The sequence below is a fragment of the Sinohyriopsis cumingii genome, chromosome 3 (genome assembly GCF_028554795.1).
Source record: "Sinohyriopsis cumingii isolate HCF-2022 chromosome 3, ASM2855479v2, whole genome shotgun sequence".
In the NCBI taxonomy this organism is placed as follows: domain Eukaryota; kingdom Metazoa; phylum Mollusca; class Bivalvia; order Unionida; family Unionidae; genus Sinohyriopsis; species Sinohyriopsis cumingii.
The window spans coordinates 94,053,572-94,077,630 of record NC_142963.1 but is presented as its reverse complement, the minus strand read 5'-3'; the positions used below and the strand labels follow the sequence as shown (position 1 = coordinate 94,077,630).

Genomic DNA, 24,059 nt, shown 5'->3' with positions numbered 1-24,059 from the left:
TTATTGGAGATGAATACATCGTATGTATTGATGATTCTAGAATGAACACAGCTTGAGAAATGAACCCAAAAATGTAATCAAAGTCAGTTAAATATGAAATATAGGACACCGTTATATACTTTTTTTGTAATGAGGGCTTAGTACTCATTAACATGCATTCTCTCCACCCACAGATTTATGATTCCAGGTATAGGAGTCTTTATATAGTGTGTAAAACGCATTCTGATGCTAAACGCTAAAACGTAACCAAGAATGTACCACTAATGTACATATATGTACAAAGTTCGCCCCCTTAGTCTCTTCCCTGATGGTACATATTATGAAACCCACACCAAACTGTTGCCTAGGATGTCCTAGGATCTAAGAAGAAACAATGGATACTATTCAGGGAGGATATATATAGGATTTTACCTGTGGATACGCCCACCCACAGGATAGTACACTAGCTTATCTCCAGAGGTGAACAAAACATCAAACATAAAAGCAAGTGCAAAATATTTGTTTAATATAATTTAACATCTATTGCATTTATAAATATTAGATATTTATAGTTTAACATACTTTTGTTAAACAGAATAAATTGAACAATTCGATAGATGCTGTACTCCCTTTAACAACCAGTTAGAAGAGAATTAAGACATATAAATAAATATGATGTAAACATAATATTCACTAAAAGAATGGTCTTTTATTTAACAGAAAATGTCAATGAACATAGATATTACGGCGGGAACAATAAAGATTAGTGCAAATATTTAGATTTAACCATATTTAAAGAAAATCGCTATTCCAAAAGTGGAACAAATGTGTTCTGCAAAAATAAGCAGAATTGCACTGTTGGACTTATGAAACGATTGATTCATTAGGGTGGTAAAGTTGAGTATAACCTTTTTGACTATAGAACATAGCCTCTTAAAATAACAAGCGAAATGAATGATGCAAATGAAAGTTTATTCAACATTTTACAAAGCAGGTTTGGACGAACATGAGCGAAAGTACAAGATGGATGTTAACATGATAGAGCATTTAATACTAAACATAGATTGGCATCAGCATCTCTGAGGATGCTAACACATACATTTACCTAATGGGTTAAGAAGCAACACGCTTACATTATTTTTTTTTAAAAAAAAAGAATAAAACCCAAGCTAATGATAATACATGTTTATTTTCTATGCTATGGACTCAATTTGATATCCCTTCTGAAAAAATTCCAAAGAGGCTATCATAATGCCATTTAGAATTCATACAGTAGTGTGTTTCAAATACGCCAGGTACTAATAAAGAAAAACACAGTATTTGCATAACAATGTGATATGTTTGTACACGTTTATAAAAGACTTGAACCATGTCAATTCAAACTAGTTAGAATAACTAAAATGTTGAATAAAAAACATGCTAATATTTCACTATGATGGTCATAAAGACGACAAAAATGGATGGAACCATTAGTTTGGAATAAACGATTGTTCACGATTAGTATCGGAACAAATAAACAAACATGAAAAGAGAAAATAGTTTTGTTAGAAATGCCTGATCGACCCGCCTGATAGAAGAACTATCAGAACAAAAAAGACAAGTGTTAGAATCTAAATAGTTCTATATTGACCATACTTTAAAAGGCGCAGTTGTAGACTTTTTATATACAAAAATTTAAAAAAAAACATCAACCTTAATTAAATGTTCTATTTTTTTTTTCTTGTTATTTTGAAAGTATTATCGTAACGGAGTTATAAAGTGTGCCAATGGTACGCACATACATTTCTTGTCCAGCAAGGACAGCGAACCCGCGTCACTGGCGGTAGACATAGAGTCTACGGTACAATCTCAGTGAGATTGTATGAATGATTGATATGGATTTTTAACGTAACTTTAACAATTTTTCAGTCATATTGCTACGATGTCTGCAGTGTGGCAATTTATAGGGAATGTCTAGCACTGGGGCATCATGACGCAGACATGGAGCATGATGTCCCACACGGTCACATTATCCTGACACCAGGCCGACCAGTCCTAACACTAACCTCTTAATGCTGAGCGCCAAGCGAGGCAGCTGTTAGTACCATTTTTGTAAGTCTTTGGTATGACTCGACCGGGGATCGAACCCACGACCTCCCGCATCCGATGCGGACGTTCTAACCACTAGGCCACCGGAGCGGTCTCGGTACAATCCGGACATCCTAGACAATTAAATGAGACATAAACATTACACCGGAGTTTGTTTTTATGAATATTGTTCAGTTAAATATTAGTTCATTTCAGTATATTTTATTTTCTTCTTTCCCGTTTAATTTATTCTCGACATTTATATTTGTGTAAGTAGCTGTACTTTCAGAATAGGCAGTAAATCCGCGTTAATTATTGCTTGTCAGTCCTTTATAACGATATAAAAATATTCACTGAAAACTTTATTCTTGATAAAGGGCTTTTAAGTGCTGTGAACAAGCCAACAGGACAATCGTGTACAACGGATATATTTATTTTTAACAGTTTGTAAACGTTAATTAAATTTTATAAAACAGACGAATGATTTCAAATGTATTTTAAAGTTTGTTATTCAAATGCTTGATTCTAAAGCAACTATTTTTTTTTATAAATTCGCCATGCTTTGTTTTAAATCTAACTTTGTTTTCCATATTTTCTTTGTTTCTGTTTAAACAATTTCCTTCTATTGCCGCAAGCATAAGATTTGAATATGCTCAAGAATCAGATGGACTGGTAGAGCTCTAAAAGACTTTTATTTTAATAAACAGAAAGTAATTTTGTCGATTTCTTGCATAGCAAAATAGTTCATGACATTACACTTGAGAACAGAATACCCTCCCCACTCCAAAAGACAAACCCTTCTTAAAACCCATACTGGAATAATTATTTGCAGGTATAGCATATTGTTGTTTTCGTTGTTGTTGTGGGCTTTACCGTAATTTTTCAGCACACGATAGGCTATGCATGGCGGCCAGTATTAATGGTGGAGGAAGAACCCGGGAAAACCTCGGGAAGAACCGCCGACCCACGAGAAGCTACTGACAAGCTTTCTCACATACCCACATTGGCCAAATCCTAGATTCGAACCCACGCAGACAGAGGTGAGACCACTCGGCCACTCGGGACCCCGGATAACATATAACCATGATGAAACGAATGTAAGAGACAGTTCAGAAATGAGAAGCCAATGAGTATAGATCAGTGGGCATTGTACACTGAAACTTTGTATCCGCCTCCAGATTTACGTAATAAGTATAAGGTAATAAGGATTTCCATAAGGAAGTTAGTGAAATCATTGGAACACGGAAAGAGTCTTCCTGTAGTGGAGTTAGATTATATAAGACATGAGGACTTTTCATCTGTACTTTCTGACGTCATCCTAAAAAGTCAGGTGGATCAGTTAATATGCATTATGAAAGGTGGAATTAAGTCAGCTTTAATCACCCTTTTCCACTCTACGTTGATACATGTTTATCTTCCTGATTAACTCAAAAAATATCTGATAGTTGCAAGTTTTAAGGGAGGGAATGAAGCAAAATGTAATTAGAATAATAATGAAGCAGTACGCTTCTTCCAGTTAAATGTGGCACGATGACTTATTTTTTAGATTAAATCATATCGGTATTAATTCCAAACTCCGGAAAGTGATTGTCAGGTTATACTGAAAAATGTATAGCAGAGTTGTTCTTTCTCAAACAATTTATCAAAGATTTTCCATTTAAAAAAGAACACGCCAAGGCGGAATATTATCCCCATGGCTTTACCTTGTGCTTATAAATTAGTTTTCTCAGCGTGTAAGCATGGTTTTGTAGTGTCTGATAACCCCTGCCGGTGTGTTACAATAGCATAATTCTGATAACCCTTGCTGGTGTGCTACTATAACATGGCTCTGTAGTTTCTGATGACCCTTGCCGGTGTGTTACAATAGCATGGCTTTGTAGTGTCTGATAACCCTTGCCGGTGTGCTACAATAGTATAATTCTGATAACCCTTGCCAGTGTGCTACTATAACATGGCTTTGTAGCGTCTGATAACCCTTGCCGGTGTGCTACAATAGCATAAGTCTGATAACCCTTGCCGGTGTGCTACTATAGATTGGTTTTGTAATGTCTGATAACCCTTGCTGGTGTGCAATTATAACATGGTTTTGTAGTGTTTGATGAACCTTGCCGGTGTGCTACCATGGTTTTGTAGTGTCTGATAATCCTTGCCGGTGTGCTACTATAGCATGGTTTTGTAGTGTCTGATAACCCTTGCCGTTGTAGCTACTATAGCTTGGTTTTGCAGTGTCTGGTGACCCTTGCCGGTGTGCTAAATTAGCATGGTTTTGTAGTGTCCGATAAAATATGTGTACTACTATAGCATGTGTCTGATAGCCCTTGCCGGTGTGCTACTATAACTCGGTTTCGTAGTATCTGATAACCCTTGCCGGTGTGCTACTATAGTATGGGTTTTGTAGTGTCTAATAACGTATGTGTGCTAATATAGCATGCGTCTGATAACCCTTTCCAGTGTGCTGCTATAGCTTGGTTTTGTAGTGTCTGATGACCCTTGCCGTTGTGCTCCCATATCACATAATATGGTTATTTTAAGTATTTCGATTAGTTTGGTTTTGTATGGTTTAATGCGATTTGTCGGCACATGATGGGCTTTACCTGGCGCCAGTATAGTTTGGTGGAAGAAGAACCCGGGAAGAACCACGACCCACGGGAAACTACTGGCAAACTTTCTCACATACCCTTGTTGGTCGAGCCGAGACTCGAGCTCACGCATACAGAAGTGAGATTGGTGATCTGTAAAGGCGAGCGCCTTAGACCGCTTAAATCTTTCGAGTCATGATTGGGTCAATTAATGATTAAATGCAACTAGCACTCCATAATATGGAGATTTTTTATATAATTCCAAGAAGGTAAAATTTTGTATTTAACACAAAAAAGCTCTTTTGTCTACCACAGAAAGCATAGGCAGAGTTTCTCAGGTTTATGGAGTGTTCAGGAAATATTCGTGTAGACATTTAGGTATGTATTTATCAAAGTAGAGCAGTATTGATAATAAGCTTAAAGAGGCTAAAGAAAAGCTTGTAAATACTCGTTTATTGATACTGGAAACAATAAGAATGGATTTAATCCACTCACAGCTTTTGTACAAACTATTGCAACACTCCGAGCGTTGTATGGTTCGTTTAACGCAAGCCTTCAGAATACAATCGAGAGAGGCCATCAACTGGGCTAAGTATGTACAAGGTATATCTAGATATACAGGAACTGACGATGTGTTATGTTTGTCAGATATTTTACCAACTGAAGGCTATGTATATATAAAAATCCCACTAATTTCCTTGAGCATCGTTAGCAAGCTGTCTGCAAAACAAGGACACAATCTTTTTAACTATCATATCCCAAGATTGCAAGCAAAACAAAATTTGCTTTATTTCAGAAATGCTGCTGGAAAACGTAATCAAACAAACGTCATTGAATCGTAAATTATTCAAGATCAATTCCCAATTACGAAATCTGAATGGAAACATATTGTTATTCCTTGTCCGTTTGTTATATGAGAATGCCTTGAAATGTAGTCTTTATGAAGATGGTTTTCAGTCGATAGTAGTTAAGTGGGATACTATACGTACAATGGGAATTAGCATTACGGAGACCCCTGGGACAATATACGTACAATGGAAATTTAACATGGCGAAAAATCGTGGGTCAATATACGTACAAGGGGATTTAACATGGAGAAAAATCGTGGGACAATATACGTACAATGGAAATTTAACATGGAGAAAAACGCTGGGCCACTTTAGGGACAATGGGAATTTAACATAGAGTTTGGGTCTGTCTAGGGACAAGGGAAATTAACATGGGGAACAGAGTTTGGGCTTTTGGGATTTTTTTTTTTTTTTTAAAGTTTTTTTTAAATTTAAATTTAAATTTAAATTTAAATTTAAAAAAATGGGGTAGGCAATGGAAAGGCTTTCTCTTTTCGAGAAATATGGCTGGCCCTGAAAAGGGCCTTTGGGTTTTCTTCTGCTTCTAGTTTCTTCTTTTTCTCCACCAAGTTCTTATTTTATCTCCAACACTCTTTCTCTTCTTTTCTTTCTTTTTTTTCTCCTGCTCTTCTTTCTTCTTCTCTTCCTCCTCTTCTTTCTTCCTCTTCTCATTTTCTTCTTCTTTTTCAATCTTTTCGTTCCATTTGCTTATTCTTATTCTTTCCTCTTCATCCTCCTTCTCCTCCTTTATCTCTTTCATGACACCACTAATCTTGTCCTTTACCTTTTTTAAGTTATTAATTTCCATCTTTACACGATGGGGACTATAGGAATAATGGTCTTCAACCAGTCTTATCAACATCTGCTCCATCATTCCTAAGTTGTCTAAAACGTCTTGTAATGTTTGTATTTTGTCCATTTGGTTAGAAGCCATCTTCTTTTTTTATTCTTTGCAGAATGGTTTGAACGACGAATACTGTGGGTTCTTATACTTAAAGCGCGTACGTGAAGGAAAACATCCCCCTAAAACGTAAAATTGATCTTACCTAGATCATGACCAAACAACGCGCGGACGTGAAGGAAAACATCCCCTACTTTTTCATTTCATATAATAAAACCCAAACTATACTCTCCACATACGCTAAGAAACAATAAACAAATCCATAATCTACTATCCACACAATCGTACGTGAGCGGGTACAAACACAAACACACAAACACAAACACACAAACACATACGCTAAGAAACAATAAACAAAATCCATAATCTACTATCCTCACAATCGTACGTGAGCGCTTACAAAACCCAAACTATACTCTCCACATACGCTAAGAAACAATAAACAAATCCATAATCTACTATCCACACAATCGTACGTGAGCGGGTACAAACACAAACACACAAACACAAACACACAAACACATACGCTAAGAAACAATAAACAAATCCATAATCTACTATCCTCACAATCGTACGTGAGCGGTTACAAAACCCAAACTATACTCTCCACATACGCTAAGAAACAATAAACAAAATCCATAATCTACTATCCACACAATCGTACGTGAGCGGTTACAAAACCCTAACTATACTCTCCACATACGCTAAGAAACAATAAAGAAACCCATAATCTACTATTCACACAAACATACCTTAGCTCTTACAAGCACCAACACACAAACACATACCCTCACACTATCTTAGAAAAGAGTTAGTGTTTATATTCACACTACTCTACCTACACATTGGCAAATTGATGGTTATTTCTTTTCTAGAGTATTGGGTAGCCCTGAAAAGGGCTGTTTTTTTGGAACTTCATGGACACCTGGTTAATGGTGGCACCTTCCAGGCCTGGCGCCACATACACATCTTATCCCCCAGTTACTTTTTACTTTTTTGGGGGAGAGAGCAGAGGCAGGATATGTCGCTTCAGAATCCCAATTTTCGCTCTCTGGGATTCTGAAATTTATTCTTCTTCTCTTCTTTTCCTTCTCCTTCTCCTCTTCTTTGTTTCTTCTCTCCTCCTCTTTGTATCTTCTTTCCTCTTCTTCTTCTTCTTTATATCTTCTCTCCTCCTCTTCTTTTTTTCTTCTTTCCTCCTCCTCTCTTATCCTTCCCTCCTCCACAACGGCTTCCGCGGCCAGTTCATTCAACAGGCGCCTGGCATATTCCAGATGCACATGAAGTTCCAACAGTTTAGACAGTCTCGTGTTCATTTTTGGTGTTGATCAATCAACAAGGGTAGCTAGACTGCCCAGCGAGTTTCAATTTATAGTGAAAGCGCGGACGTGAAGGAAAACATCCCCCTAAAAAACATAAAATTGATGTTACCTACATCATGACCAAAAACAACAACGCGCGGACCTAAAAGAAACACTCACTCACTTTTTTATGCTACCCATCATTATTTTAAAATTTTTTATAAATCACTTCATTAGACTATCCACATACGCAAAGCAATCCAATCTAACTCCAAATATACACCTCAAACACCAAAAAAAACATGATTTTAATCTACTATTCATACCAACTTACTTAAGCACTTACTAACACACAAACACATACCCTCACATTTTTTAAAAAAGAGTTAGTGTTTATTTTCACACTACTCTACCTACACACATTGGCAAATCGATCGTTATTTCTTTTCTAGAGTATTGGGGTAGCCCTGAAAAGGGCTGTTTTTTTGTTTGCTATGGCATTCTTTTTTTAGTTTCTAAGAATGCGATGTCCTCTGAGGATAGACTTTCTGGCGATAGGTCTGCTTCTTCGGAAAGAAAAGAAGAACTCTTTGGTGTCGATACGGCAATCGACAAAGCCTCTGTCAGGTTCAGGTTGCTGCTGCTGCTGCTCTTGTTGTTGTTGTTGCTGCTGTCTCTGAAGTCTGTACTTCTCTGTCCATTCTTCTTTTTCCCTGTTCATTTCTTCTCTGAAGAGCTCTTCTATCAGGTCTTCAGTGATTTTTAACATTCTCACATTCTCTATTTCTTCTGGCTTCGGTATCAGACTGTGTCTGACCCTATGCAAATTCACGTAGGCTTCGTTGAGTTTAGCTAGTTTGGAGCACATCTTCTTAGGAGGATGAGTTGACAATGGATGGTTAGACTGGAAACAACCCGGTTCTTAAAGTTAAAGCGCGGACGTGAAGGAAAACATCCCCCACACGGTTTTTGAGTCGCAACGTTTAGTGAGTGTCATGAGAGGGATAGTAAGAAATGAAAGAGCATCAATCCAACATTCTTATAGCAAAACAATAACATCAAACAATTTTTTTCAAAACACAACATTTTTTATTCAAAAATCACTTAACACTAAACAACAAGAACTCTAACATTTTTTTAACAATAATCCAACACTAAAAGTTTCTCCACTAGGTAAAGAGGGATAACAGTCTTCCATGGTTTCTAGTAATCTAGGATCACTTCTCTCAAACTGTTGATTTCTATGGTATTATCGAATTCTGCATACAGGATGACGTTCACCGTTTCATCAGGGTCTCGGTCTTTAAACTGAATTTCCACACGAATCTGACTGGATTTTATAGGGTGGAAATGTCCCTCGTCGCTGCCTTGGTCTGGAGTGAAATCGAAAGCCCACAAAGCGTAGCCTCCTGCATAATCCTCGTACGTAATACCGTGACTGGTATTGGTTCCTAACTGTCCGGTGGCTTCGTACAGGGACAAGTACGATCTCAAGTAATTCTTCTTGGTAAAGTCAGGTTCGAAAGGTCGGGTACACAAGGTCTTGCCATCGCGACTGACTTCGATTTTGGACACGCCAAAGTGTTGAAAGTAGAAAGGATTTTTTTCGGCAGCTCCGTTGAAGGCTGTATTCTCGACGATACCAACGATCAAACGTTTGGGTAACTGTCCTTGGAACAGATGATCTTCGATCATGGATCGCTGTCCCTTGGGAATGGTGAAGGTTTTCACTTCCACGCGTCGTATGGGATACTTGGCGGTCGTGCTGCTCAACGTCTGACTGATGTCGTTTCCCACTTTAGGTAACACTTCCACACGGCGTACGTAGAATCTGGCTTCTAGGATTTTGGTTTTGTAACCGTCACTATCAGCCATCAAATGGAAAGCGGCACTGCTACGATTCAGTCTCAGGCGGACATCCACCCCGTTCAGCAAATACTTTTCTTGCAACCACATGTCCAAATGCAAACGATCCATCAGTTCTAAACTTGTGTCGGCTCCCGTGATTCTCTTTCTTCGTTCTACAAATCCATCATTGTTGTCTTTCTTTTCATCAGTTTCCAATATTTCAAACTTGGTAGGTTCGTCAGCTTCCCATAGCACACAGGCATTGAGATGAGTGTTCTTGGCATCTATTCCGTACGTCAAGAGATTTTCCAGGTAGGCACGACAAGGGTAAGTATCCATGCTGCTACTGACCAGTTTGTTATTCAAGTACAAGTCCACTCCACTGAACAAGGAATGCATGAAATTGTTGACGGGAGCTACTCCTTCATCGTCTATAGCACCTCCAGTCTTATCTAGAATTTTGACTTTCAGGTACAAGTAACTGCTATTCAGATCGATGTAATCTTCGGGCTGTCCTTTGATTTCAAACTCGATGGGAGCGGAATCGGTCAGTGAGGAGACGGGGTGAAATTCCACCCACTGGGATTCTTGCATCGTCATCATGGTGGGGGGCATGGCAAACAGATCCAGTTCCGTCTTGGAACAAGCGCAAGGTTCTCGGTGCATCATTTTTTTGTCTCTTTTCTCAATAATCGAAAACGTCTAAGTCTCGAACGGTTCTTCTTTTCTTGGCCTTTCTCGCTTGAAGTCTGGTGAAAGGGTGTTTTCTTCGTCGTCTCTTTCTGCCTTGTCCTTGCTGAATGCCTGACTCGGTAGCGTGCAGGGCATTTATAGGTGTTTCTCGTTGGCCTAAAATGTCTTTGCCCGTTTGCAGCAAGACATTTTTGCCTGCCCTCATGAAGGCTTCTTTAGGGTTTTGTTTGTCGATGATGACATTTTGGAGAAATTCTTTGCCTTGCGTCAGTGCCGCATCTTTCAAGGCGTGCAATCCGCGTGTCACCATCGGTTTCAACACCGGGGCCACCGAACGAAAGGCCGATTTTAACATGTCTCCTAAACCGTGTCCTCGCTGTCGAGCAACCCCTCGGTACACTGGATACATGACTTACTTACGAGTCGTGAGAGAACCGTTTTCGAAAATGGAGTTTCACCGTGACTTTTCCTTTGGTGAATGGAATATTTTGTCCCAGATCTCCTTTTATAGCAATGTTGACCGTGTCCAAATACGACTTACTGACAGGCAAATAGTGAGGATGGACAAATTCGCGGTGGACGTGGTAAGTGTTTCCACCTTCCTCGTCAGCGTTCGTGGCAGAATCCACTTTGAAAGGAATGACACGCAGTAACGGTACGGAGGTGTGTCCCACCACGTTGTACTCCACCACATCGGAATACACGAACATCAAATTCAGTCCTTGGTTCAGTTCTACCGAGGCACGAAATAACTTGCTAAAAGACTCGTTGTCGTAAACGATGGGTAATTCGTTTTTCTTGAGCATGGCCTTTCTCATGTCCATGTCTCCGCCCAACATGTCAAACAATTCAGGACAAAATAAAATGGACACGATTTTACTTAGTTCAAATTTCATCAAGAAGCGACGAGCTGCTTTGTGGTACTCCATGGTGACATTTTTGTTGACATGCTCCAAAGCTTTCAGAAACACGACATTAAACCTGGAGGTTATGGTGCTGACCAAATGTTGACCACTAAAATAATAGCCTGGGGGAATGAACAAGTGATAGGTGGTGTACTTTTGTGTACGGGTTTTCTTGTCATATTTGACATTGCTATCCATCCACTGTTGCATTTGCTCGTCATGAACTTCCACATCAAAAAAATTTTGATTGGGAAGGACATTGAGGACTTGGGTCGGGTGAATCATTTCTACTAAAGCCACTTCCCAATGGGCTTCGTGATCTAACTGGATGGCCTGAGGTAATTTGGCCGTGTAACAGCACAACGTGTTCTTGGGAAACACCTCCATGGAACTGTCACTGGGTAAAGTTAAGTAAAATTGGTTTTGGTGACTCATAATTCCAGAGTTCTGTGGCTGTCCGAGGGGTTACTGGACGTCAGAGGCGTGTCTCCGTCTAAAATGGGGTTCTGCTTGTGATTGAAGTGGTGACTGGCACTGGCACTGGACACAAGGTTCCCGGGGTTCCCGTTCGAGGTGAATTTCAGGGAGGGATTAGGAAGCAGGTAACCGATGCAACTGCTCAATAAAATGGTCCACAATTGTTTGTCTCCTTGTTGCAAACTCAAATTGGCGATGGCTGCCCCGATGACACAATACACCACGAAGATTTGGCAGAAAAAGACGATTTGCGTTTTAGGCACACGTTCTCCACACCACACCCACAAGGGTTGTTTTTGTAAATCTTGCACAGAAGAACTAGGTGAAGAAGGACTGGTCGACGTAGTTGCGTCTGCTGTGTGAAAGGGCATGATGGTCACTTCTTCTTTTTATAGTCGATGACTTGCGAAGCGTCGATCCAAGAATCGAAACTGGGTGGATATCCTTTCCAACGTACTTTGACTTCTTTGACACGTCGTTTGCCCACTTTACGGGTTCTGCGTTCGAGAATGCTTTCGATGTCGTACACGTCGTCTTCTTTTTTGGTGACACGTTGTAACTCGGGCAAATAAAACGTTCCTTTGAGCACTTCTCCGTTCATGTCTTCCAATTTATAGACGGCAGGATGACGGCCATGCACTCGTCCAGTGACGCGAAACAATTCGGTCGTCCAGTTAGGTAAGTAACCTTTGTCGAAAGTGCGTTTGGTTTTGCCAATGCGCACCCAATCTCCTACGGCCAACTCTCCACTTTTCTTGGGGACAGCCCTCGTCGGGGACGTACCAAACAGGCGCTCAAACACCAACACTTCGTTCTCGGGAGTCACGTCTTGCGGGGCACGTCCGATGCTTCGATGGTAAGATTGGTTGTACGCTTGCACCAGGTGCGGTAAGATGTCGATGTACTTCAGAGTGTGGTGATGCGTAAAATATTTCCACATGCGTTCTTTCAAAGTGCGTTGAAAACGTTCCACGATGCTGGCTTTGGTTTCGGGATTCTCGGTGGTAAAAAATGAATGTCACGTTTCTTTAATTCTTTTTGGAAAGCTTGGTTCAGAAATTCGGTACCTTTGTCCGTTTGCCATCGAAGAGGGTGACGACCGCTTTGTTTCAACACTCGTTGCAGGGCTCGCACTAACTCGCTGCTCGATTTGGAAGTCAAGGGCACGACCCAGGCAAATTTGGAAAAGACGTCGATGACACAAAACAAATATTTGTAGCCACGATTGTAGCTGGCCAAATGAGAGACATCGGCTAAATCGGCTTGCCATTGATGATCGATGCCTTCCACTCGGGTGCGACTTCTGGCAAACTTGCGTCGAATGGGTTTGTGTAAAGTGTAGGTAGCTTGTTCTTGTAACCATCGTTGCACTTGAGGTAAACGGAGACTTTTCAGTCGAGTTTTGGCAGCACGATACAATTTTTCAACTCCTGCGTAACCTGCAGGATGCGAGGGATCGTAGTAAATGCTGGCTAAGACTTTTTCCATTTTTTTGTGTTGGTTGGTGTGTTAATAAGACACCCACTCTTGGAGGATGCTACTCTTTTTCTCTTGGGGTATTTTCTTGGATTGCAATGCTTTGCGTGTGCGGCCAGCAATAGGCGTCGAAGAGGAGAAGGATGTCTGAGCGGGGGATATCGGTTCTTGTTTCACTTCTGTCTTCACTTCTGTCTTCACTCTCTTTTTCTCTTGTGAGGAAGAAGGGGTGGCCATCATCTTTTTAATCCATCCAATTCTGGAGGTAGGTGGTGTTGTTAACTTGCGTACTTTTTCTGGTGGAGTTTGAAACCCTTCCTCTTCTTCTCCTTTTTCTGTCTTGGTCACGGGTACTGGTGGTACTGGTACTGGTACTGGTGATGGTGCTGGACTTTTCATCAAGGTCTTAAAATCTTTCAGAGTGGGTAGAGCTGTTTCGTCTAAAGCTTTCTGGTGAAAGAGTTGCAGTCGTTGCAAGAGTTGACCGTACTTTTGCGATTTTTCTGTTTCGGACAAATCTTGGCGATCCATCAAGGACTGCAATTCGTGTTGTAACTGGGACATCTCGCTCAAATGGGGATTGGGAGGTAAATGCGGGGTGCGTTGTTCTTGCCACCGATGGTATTCCATCCATCGTTTGTAAGGCACTAAAGCTAGTTTTCGTCCTTCCATGGGGTTGTCAGGGGTCGATTCTGAGATCTTGGGACTTCCGAAGGCCTTTTTATCTTGCTCACACCAGTCCTCCCAACATGGTTCCCAAGACTCCTTTCAGTATGGGGCCTAACAAGAGAGGTAAAATACCTCCACGTTGCACTAACATCTTCTTTTTTTGACGAATGGGAATTTTCTTTCGAACCATTTGGCGAAGAACGTGACGATGTTTGCTTAAGCATTGTTTCTGGTGTTTGGACAAAGGGATCGTGCCTTTCAAAACGTTCAAACAACATTCGCACACGGTATCGATGACCTCTTTGGAGGCCGTTTGAATGAGTTTTTTTCGTAGGGGTGGAGAAGCTTTGGACAGGACAGATAACATGTCCCCATGTTTGGCTAAACGTGGTGGCAGTCCTTTCCTTTTCTTTCCTTGGGGTTTTCTGGAGGGTGACATCTTTGAGTCTTCAGGAGCACCGAAAAGACACTGATACCCGACTTGGTCACAGGCCTTTTTTATACTGGAACGCGTCGCCACTGATTGTCTTTACGTCGTATCAGTTTGAGGACAGGCATGACACGTCGTGCAGGGGTACGCAACGGACTAAATCGAGCCAGTTCTTGCTTGGACAAATCCAGTAAACTTTGTAACATCCCGATCTTTCTTGAACTTTGATTTTGGGAGAAGGTACTTTGTGAGCAGCAGCCACTGCCACTAAATTGGAAGGTCCTGTCACTGGGGAAGTTCTTTTGGGGGTCATCAACGGAGAAGTTCTTGGTGTGATCAACGTCTCCAAGTACTCTTCAGTTCTGGGTGTCATTAACGGAGAAGTGGACAAACGTGAAGCTGCCGGAGACGCAGTCACCGCTGTGGCAGGTCGTGGTTTGCGAGTGTAAGGTTGCGTCCTGGCCGAAGTGCCTCTCTTGCGACTAGTTTTCTGTGGACTTTTCTTTTTCTGGGGGCTTCTTTTCTTTTTCCGGGGTGGTGTCTGGTCAGAGGAGGGTCCTGCCACTGGAGAAGTTCTCCTTGGGGACCTGGTCTTTTTCTTCTTGGGGCTTCGTTGGACTTTTGTCTTGGGTATAACTTTGGGGGCATTAGGATCCCATCTTAAGAGTGAGCGAATGATGACCCCTCCTAGAGTACCGCTCCCTCCAGGTTTCAAAATGATTTGTTTTTTGGTTTGAGTGTCGATGCGGGGATCGGCCAGTTGGACCAAAGCGACTTTGTTTCGATCGAAAAAGCGTTTGGTTTGATGAGGAATGTGAATGATTCCTTGGAGTAATTGACGTGCCGTCACCGTGAACCATCGTAAGACTTCTTTGAGACTAGCTTCTAAGACACGAGCTCGTGTTTGTGGATCTTTTTCTCGACTGATGCCATACAAGGCACGAATCAATTTGACGGGAAGATGCGACTGAAGGGACGTCATGTTCGCACTGAGAGTGAGACAGACGAAAAAGGGTCTGAGGTTTTTATAGATTTTTTTATGGGGAGTGAAATGAAGTCGAGGACGGAGACGTGTACAGGACAGGCCCTCCGTCTTGGCACCAGTGGTGAAACAAGTGGGTACGAAATCGCAAATCCTCGGGAGTCGTAGGTTTCAAATCGACGAGTAAATAGGCGTGTGGAGTTTGAGTGGCATCGTCGTACGCCTGAGTCAGCCAAGGCGTTCCTAACTGTTTGGCTAAGACTTGCACTTGCGATTTATCTCGAGGGCTTTTAAACAAGACCACGTAATGCGCATTGAGACTGATGGTGCGATGGGCTTTACTTTGTTGAAACAAATTTTGGGTGATGTAAACGACACTGGCATTACGGTGATGCCCTTTGCGCGTGAACCACAGTTTAATTTCTTCTTCGTCTTCTCCTAACATGTCGTCGAAAATGACCAAATGGGTTAGACGGGAGTCAGAGACGATGCCGTCGTCTTCTTTAGGAATGCCTTCCACAAACACGATGGAATCGCCTTGACTTTCTCGCAAGAGGCTGTACGCCGATTGCCACTCTTTGTAACACCACACGATTCGTTGAGGGGGTCGATCGATCAAATGATGTTTATGTTCGATCAAACGTTTGACGAATTCGGTTTTGCCTGAACCGCTAGGTCCAGCAATGAGCATGTTAAAGGGATGGCGAAGATACAAAGCCTCCCAACTGGCACGATCTAAGTGTTCGTCGATGACTTTGACAGTAGAGGAAGAGGGAGCAGAGACAGCAGAGGTAGCCATGGTGTGAGAAATGTCACTTGTGACACGAAAAACAAACAAGACAAGAGTTTATATACTTTTTCAGAACACGTTTATTGAATGTTTCAAACATGAATACGAAAGACAAAAATGCATAAAAGCCAAAGGCTTAAGTACAAGAATAAAAGGCACATGATAACCATGAACGTGGACTAAACACAAGTGTCTGTACAACATGTTTTGGGTAAAGTTCTAACCAGTTCTATAGTAGGGGTAAGGTCACACAAGTGTCCTCCCGAAAGGGTCTTTCAGGCCTGTCCACGACAGTCCTGTCCTGGGTGACGGGTTCTTCTGGCACCGTCACTAACACAGGTTGAAAAGTAACTTTTTTCCTTGAATAACTCTCGTGCATACTGGGCCACCTCTTGTGTCCAAGCCTCAAAACCCTGGTCTCGGTGATGTCCAACATTTGACTCCTAACCAATCTGGTTTCTTCTTCGTCAACGACATGGTAAGTTACTTCAATGAACAATGAACTATCGATCTTGCCTAGGGTTCCTTTTCATATACAGACCAATACCGACGTGACCGTACGGTAAGGTGAAGTGATTGGGAAGTCGCACTCGCTTCTGGTATACAATTTGATAGACTTTTTCCAAGGGTCGACTGACGATGTGGTGAGTGGGTAAACGTACAATCTTGTTCGGTTGATAGGTGGTCACTTTAAAGTTTCCATCCTCTCCCGATTGCAAGGCTTCTTTCAATACCCCAAAGTTGACCACTCGACTGGTACGATGATTCAGAGTCAGTCCTTTCACTTTGCACGTCGTGTGCACTTCTCCTTGTTTGTCCCGGTATTCGTAGCCGTAATTTTTGGGACCACCACTGACGAAACTTAGAATCTTGTCGTCGGGATGCTCGTCTGTCCAGGCTCCTAAACGGTCTCCTTCGATGTCAGGGTGCTGTTGAATCGGGTGATGGATGTAAATGCAACTGTCCGTGTCAAAGTACAGGACGCGTTCTTCTAACAGTTCTAAAGCTTCGTACAATTTTAAGCGAGCATGAGCTGTCACGTAAGCCGCAATGATGACATTTCCAAAGGGGTCGTCTTGTACAAAGTCCAGATCTTCTTCGTAATTGACCAAGATCAAATCCTCGCGAACGACGTCCACGTGTTTCATGTATTTGGTTTTGTCGTGAATCATCTGGAAGTAGCGGGAAGGTTCTGTCAAATATTCCGTCTTGGGTAAACACGGTCGTTGTGCCATTTTACCCCACAAGCAATTTAACATCACTTTGGCAAACGATCGCCTGCCTTCGTTTTTTTCGATGTGGTCTAAAGAGATGCCTTCTTGTGCGTAGTATTTCTCTTTGAATTGTATTTGGTCTTCGGGAGTGTGACACCAGGAAGGATAGCCGCTGGCTTCTTGCTTCAGTTTCAAAAAGGCATCCACGTAGTCGGCGAAAATGCCTTTCTGAGTAGGGTCACCCTTGTGGTACTGTTGTGTCTTGGGAAAGTGGCAAATTTCGTACACTTCTAACAGTTGGTATCCCATGTCCAGAGCTTTGAACAATTCCACGCTGACCCAGGTTCCCGTCAAGGCACGTTCTTCCTGGCTGTGATGGCAAGGTTGGTCCTGGTTGCACGTTTCGACACAAGTACGGCACAATGGAAACATCAGTTTGCCTTGACAATGGTGAGGTAAGACGGGATGGTATAGGTTCGTGGGAGGCAAAACTTTACACTTGATCAAGCCTTCGTATTGTCGAATGTTTTTCAGGTCGATGTGTTCCGTGAACAATTGCGGGTGCCCTACAGGAAAGCGACAATATTTGCACACGTAGGGATACAGCGAACACACGTCCAAGTATTTGATTTCTTCTCCTTTCTCTTCGTCGGCTTGGTACAGCAAACAGGTGGCATTGGTCCTTCCTCCGTACAAACTATCCCTCGGGTTCAGCGGGTCCATGAACTGGTAACTTTCCACGAGGCGTTTAAACTCGGGATCGGTTTTCAAACGGTGATCGTACTCGTGTTCCCACATTTCCACCACTTGGTATCCTTGCTGTTCTAACTTTAGGCGTCGCTGACAAGTGTCCTGGTACAAGTCTTCCATGGTTCGTTGCAAAAACTGATTTTTAGTGTCACGGTCAGGGTAACAGACGGGACATCCGTGAAATAAGCAACCGTTAAACTCGTACACGATCTTGGGGTTTTCTAAGTCCCAGCCATCTACCGAATACGTTCCGATGGTCTTTTCGCCTCCTCCGTTGCGGGCATGCTGAATCCATTTGTCTTCCTTGTCGCACAAGTAATGTAACCAACGTAGGGCTTTGACCGAGTATTGACGCTTGACATAGTGGGTCGTTTGAGGACTGATGACAGCCACGGTGTTTTCAGCATGAATCGTTGGCGGTACACTAAGGAACACGCTTTGGCAATGGTGCAAGCTTCTTTCAAAGGATCGACCCCTCCGTGTTCCATGAACAGTTCTCGAAATTTTCCACAGCAACGCCGTAAAATGTCCACGTCGGAACGACAATACTTTAACATTTCTTCCTGAAAGTCGAAAGGGTCCGAGGCGTGAGCTTGGTGCCAAGCGTAGAAAGCTTCTCGTTGTTCGGTACGCATGTTGTCGGGGTCGTAATAGTGAGCCTCAGGCAAATGGGGTAGAACAGCATGTTGATTGGCTTCTGTATTGAAAAAGTGTGGAAAGTACCCTTTAGCCATTTCTGTCATTCCAAACGTTTTAGGCATTCGGCTCAAAGGCATGGCCAAGTAACTCATCGAATCTTTAAACTGTACTTGTCCCACTTGCATGAAAATGATTTTGGCTCCGTTCAAAATCACTTAAGGACGTTCGGTGCCATGTTCCGTATAGTGCCTCAAAAGAAACTGTCCATCGTATCCGGAGAAATTGTGAGCCATCACCGTGGCATGACGATGACAATCTCCGTAACGTTCGATGTCCTCTTGGCTCCACGTCTTGTCGATGGGGTCTAAGACCCATTGGGCAAAATCGGCTAACGTGTTTGGTCCCCGAAAGATTTTTTCACGTCCTCCAGGAATCTTGCTGCAGTGAGGGCAATGACTGAAGATAGGTTCTTGAATGCACTTCTCGCACGCTCGATGAGCCACGCAGAAATTAGGGATGTGAATGCCAGTCTCTTGCATGCATTCGAAATCGAAAAAGATGAAATTGCCTTTCTTCTTGTGACCGTCCTCTTTCTCTGGTGGGGGTTGGTATTTTTGCACGTAACATTCGTGTTCCAAGTCCACGATGTGGTGACAAATGTGACATTTTTTCTTTCCTCGACATACGTGTGCCTTGGCATTGTTGGTAAGTATGCCTTGTCCACACGCGGGGCACAATCTCAGCAGTTGACAAGCGCATTTCTTCTGTGAACCTTGCGTCTTCAAATGTTGTTGGTAACAGGCAGGGCTGACAAACGTGCGCAGAAAAGTCGAACAAGGCACTGGTTCTTCGCTCAGGCAGGGTGGAGAGGCCAAACATCCTGGGCATTTCAATCCACAATGCTTGTGTTGCTCTCGATTGTTATAACCATAATCACATTTCTCACAATAATAACCGTATCCCAGGAATCCGGTGATACTGGTAATGGTATCGAAATGGTCATCGTGACGATAAACATGAATGTATTTTCCGTCCTTAAAATCCTGGCCTCGAAACAACAGAGACCCGCGCATTTCTTGAGGGTGCACTTTCAAGGTGTAGCGTGGAGCTAGGGCATCTTGCAATTTTTGCATCTCAGGAATGCCACAGGTGTGTCTTTGGACAGGCCAGCTTGTTGCAACAGGAGTTCTGCTTCGTTTCGTTGTTTGGCTCGATCGGATCGTTGAATAGTGTTCCAGGTTCTTTTCCATTCTGTCGTGTCGTTCTTGTTGGCATAGGTTCGTCCCACCACGATGGCACGGGCTAAACACATCTGGTCATGAGGATTGTGAATTTGGACAAGACTACGCTTAATGCTGCGAAGCTCGTTCACCAATAACATCTTTTTGCGTCCTGTCCCTTGAGGAAGAGAGACGTGGGCCATTTTCAGTGTGGCTTTACCATCGGTGATGTCAAACTGGTCATTAGATTGTTGTACGTGTTGAATCTTGTCCATGATTTTGGAAGGGGTTAGTTCTGCAGGTCTGCTAAACTCGATCCAAACAGGGGATTTCAAACCGTCGTGATCTATGGATAGTGTCAAGCGATCGTCATCTTTTGGTTGACATTGTCGCTTGAGTGCGGTGAGCAAAGAATCCCACATCTCGGTGATGAACCCTTCTGCTTTCTCCAAGGGTACGTCGGCCTTGAAATCTTTAAACTTCACCGTGTAGGTGTAAGCCGTGGTTCTAAATTTTCTAGAGGAGCGCTTTTCCGTCTCTCGAATGGAATGGTATTTTTCAGGGTTGACTAAGGGTGACGAACTTGGTTTAGAGGTTTCAAATTCTGGTTCACTCATGTCCTCTTCAAAATCACTGGCATGAATCTGTGCCAAGATTTCAGCCCTGTTACGAGGCGATAGATCACGTTTCTGCCTCTTACTTTCTTCTTCTTCTTTCTTCTCGAATGAATGGGATCGTTTCATCTTGAGTGCAAAACGTCAAATGACTCAAGTTTAAACACCATAGACTAATTTATAGTCTTGGCAAACCAGCGTATATAAAAAGGGTGTGTGTCTTGTCCTTTCACTATTCATTTCACTCTCAAGCTGAGCACAACGATGGAAGAGACTACCCAGATGGAACGTTTCGTCAGAGCTTTGCGAGGGGTCATTAGAAAATTCTCTTCAGACCAGCCGACAGACTACTCTCCTTCCTTTCGAGATAAAAGTCAAGATACTTGCTATATCTGTCAGAAGAAAGGGCATTGGTCTTCAGAGTGTCCAGACCGTCAAAAAAGAACAAAAACAGGGGCTAAAAAAGACAAAAGTCAAGATACCTGTTATTATTGTCAAGAAAAAGGACATTGGTCTCCAGATTGACCAAAAAAGAAACAAGAGGAGTCAGAAGAAAAGAAGGATTCTTCAAAAGAAGAGAGGGATTCTTCGGAAGAAGAGAGGGATTCTTCAGAGGAAGAAGAGGAAGAAAGAAGACAATTCTATTTAAAAGAGGCAAAGAAACAGGAGAAGAAAAGAAGAAGGGAAGAAAATGAGGAAAAAACGGTGAAGAAATTCAAAAAACAGAGAGACTAAATAATGAAAAAGAAGAAGTGTACGAACTTTTTAAAGTGTTCTGTGGTGAATTGTGAATTGGATTGTAAAAAAATGGATAAAAGAATACATGAATGATATAAGGTAAGTGTCTTTGAGTTTTGATTTTAAAATAAGAAGCTACACTCACGCACTCATACACAGACACGTACTATAAGGGTAAAATGGGTGGGTTTATTTTTGAGTTATTGGCAAATTGAAATTGTATTTCTTTTCGAGAAATGTGGGTGGCCCTGAAAAGGGCCTTTTTTCTTTATGGTGTAGGAGTGAGTTTAACCAATCAACTTTAACTGCCTTAAGCCTTTGCCACGGCCAAGGCCTACTTCTGATGATTGGGTTGAAATCACTAAGGGTGGTACGACAGGCTTAGTCACAGGGTTGGCGTGTTTAGCTCGGGAAGGTCGTATTCTCTTCGGTCGTGATAAAGAAGTCTGATACATTTGTTTCAGACTTCTTAACTCCGCTAAAATGTCCAACAGTACCGTAGCCGTTTGATTTTCACCCTCTTGTTTCTTTGCTGCTACTTCTTCTTGCTGTTGTTGCTGTTGTTTTTTTCTTACCTCTTCTTGTTGCTGTTGCTGTTGCTGTAGGAGAAAAGCTTGTTCCGCTTCCTTTTGTCGTTGCATAAATTTCTCCAATTCTTCTTTCTGTCTCTGTCTAAAATTCTCCACTTGCGGTAATGAAGACGGTAACGAAGGTTCCGGAACAAATTCTTGCGAGGTAAGAAAATCCACAAAATCCCAATGTACCTCTTCTGAAAGTAAGTCCGGGTTCCCTTGGGCAGTCTCCCCTGCTGGTTCACCCCAATGGATCGTTTTCTGAGTTTCCGTCATGTTGAATCACTGTCGCATAGATTGACTGTACACAAGCGCTAGCGAACCTATATAGACCAACTGACGTCACAGACTACTCTCTTCGGATTGGATGCGGGCTGACTGAATTTTGTAACGCGTGTTTGGATTGGTGAATGAACTCAATCCGTTTCAATCCTGCCTCTACCTATAAATAAGCGCAGTTCAGTGCATTGATTCACCTGTTCTCGTCGCTTCAAGATGTGGACCGATGTGCAATCTTCTACGCTTGTGTCTTCCATGATGTTCCGGACGGACATACCCATGTATGTCCGATCCAAGTGGGCCGTTGTCCACAGGACAAACACCAGCCTGTGGATACGTAGGATCTACGTAGAAAGACAAGGATGCCTGAAAAGAGTGCTGATTTACGGACCAACAGTGAGACGTAGCCTAAAGACAAGAAGAAGACCAATGCGGTACCATTTATGTTAATGAATACATTAACATAAACCCAAAGGCCCTTTTCAGGGCCAGCCATATTTCTCGAAAAGAGATAGCCTTTCCATTGCCTACCCCTTTTTTTTAAATTTAAATTTAAATTTAAATTTAAATTTAAAAAAAACTTTTTAAAAAAAAAAAAAAAATCCCAAAAGCCCAAACTCTATTCCCCATGTTAATTTCCCTTGTCCCTAGACAGACCCAAACTCTATGTTAAATTCCCATTGTCCCTAAAGTGGCCCAGCGTTTTTCTCCATGTTAAATTTCCATTGTACGTATATTGTCCCACGATTTTTCTCCATTTTAAAATCCCCTTGTACGTATATTGACCCACGATTTTTCGCCATGTTAAATTTCCATTGTACGTATATTGTCCCAGGGGTCTCCGTAATGCTAATTCCCATTGTACGTATAGTATCCCACTTAACTACTGTCGATTCCAGAAGTTATTGCTAGATGGCAGTCTGATTTCTTCTGTGCTATGGAAAGTAGGAAAAATTGTCCAGGATCTCATTAGTCATGTCAGCTTCTTGCCAATATTGTAACTAAACATTTTTCATCTCTGGAAGAATCTACGTTTACTCGTTGTCAAACAGTCTTGACTTCAGTCGATATTCGTTTTCTACCCCTATGTAGTTTTGTTACACGTGAAATGTTTAGGTGTCATATTATTGACAAATTTGGGGTGCATGTTTACAAGCGAAGCACTTTGGTGTCATATAATTAACAAATTCGGGGTGCATGTTTACATGCAGTTAAATGCAATGTCCACTATTGAGTATACCAATACTCTCATTGTAATAACGACCCATGACTTGTTAATTCTTTTAAACAATGAACAACTTATATATGTCCGTTTCGTGTATTTTAACCGATATCGATGCTCATCAACGAAAATAATCTTAGTCAATTATGTGTCAGTAACCCTATACCTCAATTAATTAACATCATATATTCTGTGTGGTTCATACTTTGTAGATGTACACCATCGCAATGAAAAATTCCTCTAATACTTTCATATAACGGCTTTTAGTACAAATGCGATATGTTACTAACTTGTGTGTTGCTAACCGTTTGAAGTTCAGTGATGCTAGTCTTTCAATTCACGTTTCTGGTATTGTATTTCCATTTCGCTCTAGCTGAAAATCATATGCATTTATGTAAATATATGGTATTTCTCTCCGTCAATCACTATTATTTTCCATTGTGCCGTGTTCTTTATAATACTGCCTGTATTCTTCACAATAGGCATAGCAAATAAAGATATAAATCAATCAGTCAGTTATGTTGTGTTAGAGTCATCATGTATTTACTACTAGTCCAAAACAATCAATATGTTATACACGACTTCAGATCGGACAATGACCCTAGCTGGTTCATATCGCTTAGAGGATCATAGATGTAACTGTTGCTGTTGCTTTCGGGATAAGCATTCGATGAGCAAATTGTGGCTGCAATGTCCAAGACATTGTCCAGCAATTTACGATTTGTCAGGAGGATATAAAACAAAGAGCTTGGGATTCAAATTGCATAAAAATGATCATTAAACATTGCTCATCACGTGGACCGTAGAAAGAGAAAAAAATTCGAAAAATTTTTGTTACAGTATCATCTATGGCAGACTAATTTTCT

At 41.7% G+C, this 24,059-nt stretch overlaps 1 protein-coding gene across 1 annotated transcript in view; it reads right to left on the bottom strand.

Annotated features, from left to right (window-relative positions):
* The window catches only part of LOC149803312 (uncharacterized), an 84,691-nt gene that overhangs the window by 40,645 nt on the left and 19,987 nt on the right, over nucleotides 1-24,059 (bottom strand). The gene's annotated exons all lie outside the window — the stretch shown is intronic.